The sequence below is a fragment of the Notolepis coatsorum genome (assembly GCF_963971535.1).
Source record: "Notolepis coatsorum genome assembly, contig: SCAFFOLD_132, whole genome shotgun sequence".
In the NCBI taxonomy this organism is placed as follows: Eukaryota; Metazoa; Chordata; class Actinopteri; order Aulopiformes; family Paralepididae; genus Notolepis; species Notolepis coatsorum.
This window is the reverse complement of record NW_028174855.1, coordinates 214275-222388: the sequence shown is the minus strand read 5'-3', so window position 1 is coordinate 222388 and position 8114 is coordinate 214275.

The window sequence follows — 8114 nt, the reverse complement described above, 5'->3', positions numbered from 1 at the left end:
ACCAGAGAACCAGGAGGAAACCAGAGAACCAGAGGAAACCAGAGAACCAGAGGAAACCAGAGAACCAGAGGAAACTAGAGAACCAGAGGAAACTAGAGAACCAGAGGAAACCAGAGAACCAGGAGGAAACCAGAGAACCAGGAGGAAACCAGAGAACCAGAGGAAACTAGAGAACCAGAGGAAACCAGAGAACCAGAGGAAACCAGAGAACCAGAGGAAACCAGAGAACCAGGAGGAAACCAGAGAACCAGAGGAAACCAGAGAACCAGAGGAAACCAGAGAACCAGAGGAAACCAGAGAACCAGAGGAAACCAGATAACCAGAGGAAACCAGAGAACCAGGAGGAAACCAGAGGAACCAGAGAACCAGAGGAAACTAGAGAACCAGGAGGAAACCAGAGAACCAGAGGAAACCAGAGAACCAGAGGAAACCAGAGAACCAGAGGCAACCAGAGAACCAGGAGGAAACCAGAGAACCAGAGGAAACCAGAGAACCAGAGGAAACCAGAGAACCAGGAGGAAACCAGAGAACCAGAGGAAACTAGAGAACCAGAGGAAACCAGAGAACCAGAGGAAACCAGAGAACCAGAGGAAACCAGAGAACCAGAGGAAACCAGAGAACCAGGAGGAAACCAGAGAACCAGAGGAAACCAGAGAACCAGAGGAAACCAGAGAACCTGGAGGAAACCAGAGAACCAGAGGAAACCAGAGGAAACCAGAGGAAACCAGAGAACCAGAGGAAACCAGAGAACCAGAGGAAACCAGAGAACCAGGAGGAAACCAGAGAACCAGAGGAAACCAGGGAACCAGAGGAAACCAGAGAACCAGGAGGAAACCAGAGAACCAGAGGAAGCCAGAGAACCAGAGGAAACCAGAGAACCAGGAGGAAACCAGAGAACCAGGAGGAAACCAGAGAACCAGAGGAAACCAGAGAACCAGGAGGAAACCAGAGAACCAGAGGAAACCAGAGAACCAGGAGGAAACCAGAGAACCATAGGAAACCAGAGAACCAGAAGAAACCAGAGAACCAGAGGAAACCAGAGAACCAGAGGAAACCAGAGAACCAGGAGGAAACCAGAGAACCAGGAGGAAACCAGAGAACCAGAGGAAACCAGAGAACCAGAGGAAACCAGAGAACCAGGAGGAAACCAGAGAACCAGAGGAAACCAGAGAACCAGGAGGAAACCAGAGAACCAGGAGGAAACCAGAGAACCAGGAGGAAACCAGAGAACCAGAGGAAACCAGAGAACCAGAGGAAACCAGAGAACCAGGAGGAAACCAGAGAACCAGAGGAAACTAGAGAACCAGAGGAAACCAGAGAACCAGAGGAAACCAGAGAACCAGAGGAAACCAGAGAACCAGAGGAAACCAGAGAACCAGAGGAAACCAGAGAACCAGAGGAAACCAGAGAACCAGAGAACCAGAGGAAACCAGAGAACCAGAGGGAACCAGAGGAAACCAGAGAACCAGGAGGAAACTAGAGAACCAGAGGAAACCAGAGAACCAGATGAAACCAGAGAACCAGGAGGAAACTAGAGAACCAGAGGAAAGCAGAGAACCAGAGGAAACCAGAGAACCAGAGGAAACCAGAGAACCAGAGGAAACCAGAGAACCAGAGGAAACCAGAGAACCAGAGGAAACCAGAGAACCAGAGGAAACCAGAGAACCAGGAGGAAACCAGAGAACCAGGAGGAAACCAGAGAACCAGGAGGAAACCAGATAACCAGGAGGAAACCAGAGAACCAGAGGAAACCAGAGAACCAGAGGAAACCAGAGAACCAGAGGAAACCAGAGAACCAGATGAAACCAGAGAACCAGGAGGAAACTAGAGAACCAGAGAAAACTAGAGAACCAGAGGAAACCAGAGAACCAGGAGGAAACCAGAGAACCAGAGGAAACCAGAGAACCAGGAGGAAACTAGAAAACCAGGAGGAAACCAAAGAACCAGATGAAACCAGAGAACCAGGAGGAAACCACAGAACCAGGAGGAAACCAGAGAACCAGATGAAACCAGAGAACCAGTAGGAAACCAGAGAACCAGGAGGAAACCAGAGAACCAGATGAAACCAGAGAACCAGGAGGAAACCAGAGAACCAGGAGGAAACCAGAGAACCAGAGGAAACCAGAGAACCAGAGGAAACCAGAGAACCAGGAGGAAACCAGAGAACCAGAGGAAACTAGAGAACCAGGAGGAAACTAGAGAACCAGAGGAAACCAGAGAACCAGGAGGAAACCAGAGAACCAGAGGAAACCAGAGAACCAGGAGGAAACCAGATAACCAGATGAAACCAGAGAACCAGGAGGAAACCAGAGAACCAGAGGAAACCAGAGAACCAGAGGAAACCAGAGAACCAGGAGGAAACCAGAGAACCAGAGGAAACCAGAGAACCAGAGGAAAGCAGAGAACCAGAGGAAACCAGAGAACCAGAGGAAACCAGAGAACCAGAGGAAACCAGAGAACCAGGAGGAAACCAGAGAACCAGAGGAAACCAGAGAACCAGAGGAAACCAGAGAACCAGAGAACCAGAGGAAACCAGAGAACCAGAGGGAACCAGAGGAAACCAGAGAACCAGGAGGAAACTAGAGAACCAGAGGAAACCAGAGAACCAGATGAAACCAGAGAACCAGGAGGAAACTAGAGAACCAGAGGAAAGCAGAGAACCAGAGGAAACCAGAGAACCAGAGGAAACCAGAGAACCAGAGGAAACCAGAGAACCAGAGGAAACCAGAGAACCAGAGGAAACCAGAGAACCAGAGGAAACCAGAGAACCAGGAGGAAACCAGAGAACCAGGAGGAAACCAGAGAACCAGAGGAAGCCAGAGAACCAGAGGAAACCAGAGAACCAGGAGGAAACCAGAGAACCAGGAGGAAACCAGAGAACCAGAGGAAACCAGAGAACCAGGAGGAAACCAGAGAACCAGAGGAAACCAGAGAACCAGAGGCAACTAGAGAACCAGGAGGAAACCAGAGAACCAGAGGAAACCAGAGAACCAGGAGGAAACCAGAGAACCATAGGAAACCAGAGAACCAGAAGAAACCAGAGAACCAGAGGAAACCAGAGAACCAGAGGAAACCAGAGAACCAGGAGGAAACCAGAGAACCAGGAGGAAACCAGAGAACCAGAGGAAACCAGAGAACCAGAGGAAACCAGAGAACCAGGAGGAAACCAGAGAACCAGAGGAAACCAGAGAACCAGGAGGAAACCAGAGAACCAGGAGGAAACCAGAGAACCAGAGGAAACCAGAGAACCAGAGGAAACCAGAGAACCAGAGGAAACCAGAGAACCAGAGGAAACCAGAGAACCAGGAGGAAACCAGAGAACCAGAGGAAACCAGAGAACCAGAGGAAACCAGAGAACCAGAGGAAACTAGAGAACCAGAGGAAACTAGAGAACCAGAGGAAACCAGAGAACCAGGAGGAAACCAGAGAACCAGGAGGAAACCAGAGAACCAGAGGAAACTAGAGAACCAGAGGAAACCAGAGAACCAGAGGAAACCAGAGAACCAGAGGAAACCAGAGAACCAGGAGGAAACCAGAGAACCAGAGGAAACCAGAGAACCAGAGGAAACCAGAGAACCAGAGGAAACCAGAGAACCAGAGGAAACCAGATAACCAGAGGAAACCAGAGAACCAGGAGGAAACCAGAGGAACCAGAGAACCAGAGGAAACTAGAGAACCAGGAGGAAACCAGAGAACCAGAGGAAACCAGAGAACCAGAGGAAACCAGAGAACCAGAGGCAACCAGAGAACCAGGAGGAAACCAGAGAACCAGAGGAAACCAGAGAACCAGAGGAAACCAGAGAACCAGGAGGAAACCAGAGAACCAGAGGAAACTAGAGAACCAGAGGAAACCAGAGAACCAGAGGAAACCAGAGAACCAGGAGGAAACCAGAGAACCAGAGGAAACCAGAGAACCAGGAGGAAACCAGAGAACCAGGAGGAAACCAGAGAACCAGGAGGAAACCAGAGAACCAGAGGAAACCAGAGAACCAGAGGAAACCAGAGAACCAGAGGAAACCAGAGAACCAGAGGAAACCAGAGAACCAGGAGGAAACTAGAGAACCAGAGAAAACTAGAGAACCAGAGGAAACCAGAGAACCAGGAGGAAACCAGAGAACCAGAGGAAACCAGAGAACCAGGAGGAAACTAGAAAACCAGGAGGAAACCAAAGAACCAGATGAAACCAGAGAACCAGGAGGAAACCACAGAACCAGGAGGAAACCAGAGAACCAGATGAAACCAGAGAACCAGAGGAAACCAGAGAACCAGAGGAAACCAGAGAACCTGAGGAAACCAGAGAACCAGAGGAAACCAGAGAACCATGAGAGAACCAGAGAACCAGAGGAAACCAGAGAACCAGAGGAAACCAGAGAACCAGAGGAAACCAGAGAACCAGGAGGAAACCACAGAACCAGGAGGAAACCAGATAACCAGAGGAAACCAGAGAACCAGAGGAAACCAGAGAACCAGAGGAAACCAGAGAACCTGAGGAAACCAGAGAACCAGAGGAAACCAGAGAACCATGAGAGAACCAGAGAACCAGAGGAAACCAGAGAACCAGAGGAAACCAGAGAACCAGAGGAAACCAGAGAACCAGAGGAAACCAGAGAACCAGAGGAAACCAGAGAACCAGGAGGAAACCAGAGAACCAGAGGAAACCAGAGAACCAGAGGAAACCAGAGAACCAGGAGGAAACCAGAGAACCAGAGGAAACCAGAGAACCAGGAGGAAACCAGAGAACCAGGAGGAAACCAGATAACCAGGAGGAAACCAGAGAACCAGAGGAAACCAGAGAACCAGAGGAAACCAGAGAACCAGAGGAAACCAGAGAACCAGAGGAAACCAGAGAACCAGGAGGAAACTAGAGAACCAGAGAAAACTAGAGAACCAGAGGAAACCAGAGAACCAGGAGGAAACCAGAGAACCAGAGGAAACCAGAGAACCAGGAGGAAACTAGAAAACCAGGAGGAAACCAAAGAACCAGATGAAACCAGAGAACCAGGAGGAAACCACAGAACCAGGAGGAAACCAGAGAACCAGATGAAACCAGAGAACCAGTAGGAAACCAGAGAACCAGGAGGAAACCAGAGAACCAGATGAAACCAGAGAACCAGGAGGAAACCAGAGAACCAGGAGGAAACCAGAGAACCAGAGGAAACCAGAGAACCAGAGGAAACCAGAGAACCAGGAGGAAACCAGAGAACCAGAGGAAACTAGAGAACCAGGAGGAAACTAGAGAACCAGAGGAAACCAGAGAACCAGGAGGAAACCAGAGAACCAGAGGAAACCAGAGAACCAGGAGGAAACCAGATAACCAGATGAAACCAGAGAACCAGGAGGAAACCAGAGAACCAGAGGAAACCAGAGAACCAGAGGAAACCAGAGAACCAGGAGGAAACCAGAGAACCAGAGGAAACCAGAGAACCAGAGGAAACCAGAGAACCAGAGGAAACCAGAGAACCAGAGGAAACCAGAGAACCAGAGGAAACCAGAGAACCAGGAGGAAACCAGAGAACCAGAGGAAACCAGAGAACCAGAGGAAACCAGAGAACCAGAGAACCAGAGGAAACCAGAGAACCAGAGGGAACCAGAGGAAACCAGAGAACCAGGAGGAAACTAGAGAACCAGAGGAAACCAGAGAACCAGATGAAACCAGAGAACCAGGAGGAAACTAGAGAACCAGAGGAAAGCAGAGAACCAGAGGAAACCAGAGAACCAGAGGAAACCAGAGAACCAGAGGAAACCAGAGAACCAGAGGAAACCAGAGAACCAGAGGAAACCAGAGAACCAGGAGGAAACCAGAGAACCAGGAGGAAACCAGAGAACCAGAGGAAGCCAGAGAACCAGAGGAAACCAGAGAACCAGGAGGAAACCAGAGAACCAGGAGGAAACCAGAGAACCAGAGGAAACCAGAGAACCAGGAGGAAACCAGAGAACCAGAGGAAACCAGAGAACCAGAGGCAACTAGAGAACCAGGAGGAAACCAGAGAACCAGAGGAAACCAGAGAACCAGGAGGAAACCAGAGAACCATAGGAAACCAGAGAACCAGAAGAAACCAGAGAACCAGAGGAAACCAGAGAACCAGAGGAAACCAGAGAACCAGGAGGAAACCAGAGAACCAGGAGGAAACCAGAGAACCAGAGGAAACCAGAGAACCAGAGGAAACCAGAGAACCAGGAGGAAACCAGAGAACCAGAGGAAACCAGAGAACCAGAGGAAACCAGAGAACCAGGAGGAAACCAGAGAACCAGGAGGAAACCAGAGAACCAGAGGAAACCAGAGAACCAGAGGAAACCAGAGAACCAGAGGAAACCAGAGAACCAGAGGAAACCAGAGAACCTGAGGAAACCAGAGAACCAGAGGAAACCAGAGAACCATGAGGGAACCAGAGAACCAGAGGAAACCAGATAACCAGAGGAAACCAGAGAACCAGAGGAAACCAGAGAACCAGAGGAAACCAGAGAACCTGAGGAAACCAGAGAACCAGAGGAAACCAGAGAACCATGAGAGAACCAGAGAACCAGAGGAAACCAGAGAACCAGAGGAAACCAGAGAACCAGAGGAAACCAGAGAACCAGAGGAAACCAGAGAACCAGAGGAAACCAGAGAACCAGGAGGAAACCAGAGAACCAGGAGGAAACCAGAGAACCAGAGGAAACCAGAGAACCAGAGGAAACCAGAGAACCAGGAGGAAACCAGAGAACCAGAGGAAACCAGAGAACCAGGAGGAAACCAGAGAACCAGAGGGAACCAGAGGAAACCAGAGAACCAGGAGGAAACTAGAGAACCAGAGGAAACCAGAGAACCAGATGAAACCAGAGAACCAGGAGGAAACTAGAGAACCAGAGGAAAGCAGAGAACCAGAGGAAACCAGAGAACCAGAGGAAACCAGAGAACCAGAGGAAACCAGAGAACCAGAGGAAACCAGAGAACCAGAGGAAACCAGAGAACCAGAGGAAACCAGAGAACCAGGAGGAAACCAGAGAACCAGGAGGAAACCAGAGAACCAGAGGAAGCCAGAGAACCAGAGGAAACCAGAGAACCAGGAGGAAACCAGAGAACCAGGAGGAAACCAGAGAACCAGAGGAAACCAGAGAACCAGGAGGAAACCAGAGAACCAGAGGAAACCAGAGAACCAGAGGCAACTAGAGAACCAGGAGGAAACCAGAGAACCAGAGGAAACCAGAGAACCAGGAGGAAACCAGAGAACCATATGAAACCAGAGAACCAGAAGAAACCAGAGAACCAGAGGAAACCAGAGAACCAGAGGAAACCAGAGAACCAGGAGGAAACCAGAGAACCAGGAGGAAACCAGAGAACCAGAGGAAACCAGAGAACCAGAGGAAACCAGAGAACCAGGAGGAAACCAGAGAACCAGAGGAAACCAGAGAACCAGAGGAAACCAGAGAACCAGGAGGAAACCAGAGAACCAGGAGGAAACCAGAGAACCAGAGGAAACCAGAGAACCAGAGGAAACCAGAGAACCAGAGGAAACCAGAGAACCTGAGGAAACCAGAGAACCAGAGGAAACCAGAGAACCATGAGGGAACCAGAGAACCAGAGGAAACCAGATAACCAGAGGAAACCAGAGAACCAGAGGAAACCAGAGAACCAGAGGAAACCAGAGAACCTGAGGAAACCAGAGAACCAGAGGAAACCAGAGAACCATGAGAGAACCAGAGAACCAGAGGAAACCAGAGAACCAGAGGAAACCAGAGAACCAGAGGAAACCAGAGAACCAGAGGAAACCAGAGAACCAGGAGGAAACCAGAGAACCAGGAGGAAACCAGAGAACCAGAGGAAACCAGAGAACCAGAGGAAACCAGAGAACCAGGAGGAAACCAGAGAACCAGAGGAAACCAGAGAACCAGGAGGAAACCAGAGAACCAGGAGGAAACCAGAGAACCAGGAGGAAACCAGAGAACCAGAGGAAACCAGAGAACCAGAGGAAACCAGAGAACCAGAGGAAACCAGAGAACCAGAGGAAACCAGAGAACCAGGAGGAAACTAGAGAACCAGAGAAAACTAGAGAACCAGAGGAAACCAGAGAACCAGGAGGAAACCAGAGAACCAGAGGAAACCAGAGAACCAGGAGGAAACTAGAAAACCAGGA